Source organism: Penaeus monodon, chromosome 27 (assembly GCF_015228065.2).
Source record: "Penaeus monodon isolate SGIC_2016 chromosome 27, NSTDA_Pmon_1, whole genome shotgun sequence".
Lineage (NCBI taxonomy): Eukaryota > Metazoa > Arthropoda > Malacostraca > Decapoda > Penaeidae > Penaeus > Penaeus monodon.
In genome coordinates this window covers 38,906,822-38,907,264 of record NC_051412.1, presented here as the reverse complement: position 1 = coordinate 38,907,264, position 443 = coordinate 38,906,822, and the positions used below count along the sequence as shown (strand labels likewise).

General features: G+C 28.7%; 1 protein-coding gene across 2 annotated transcripts in view; it reads left to right on the top strand.

The window, feature by feature from the left end:
• The window catches only part of LOC119590846 (1-phosphatidylinositol 3-phosphate 5-kinase-like), a 38,892-nt gene that overhangs the window by 23,848 nt on the left and 14,601 nt on the right, over positions 1 to 443 (top strand). The gene's annotated exons all lie outside the window — the stretch shown is intronic.

Genomic DNA, 443 nt, shown 5'->3' with positions numbered 1-443 from the left:
TTCCTATAGAGAATCACAAATGGATCATTTTCAATAATATATATATATGATTTTCATTCTTTTCTTATAGACAATCACAAACTGATAAGTTTCCCCAAAGTTTATATTTACTTATGACACAATATACGGAAAATCTTAATTTATGTAGATTACTTTTCTGATAACGTTTACAGTTTTAAAGATTGAGAGAAAAAACATTGCGGTTAAGAAAGTGTTATTTGTATTTTCTTGTTTCGCTCTAGATTTGACTGCACTTGTTCTTTTGAATGTGAAGTTTAGCATGCACTTATCAAATATGGAAAGGGTGACATGGCTTGTGTTAACCATTATTGTACCTTTTTTTGGTCACTGCTTTTTAAAATTTTTTTGCTATATTTGCATTGCATTTTGAGTGTGCTTTCCCCTCCGTGAAATAGTGTATTTATTTGAATATATTATCAGTA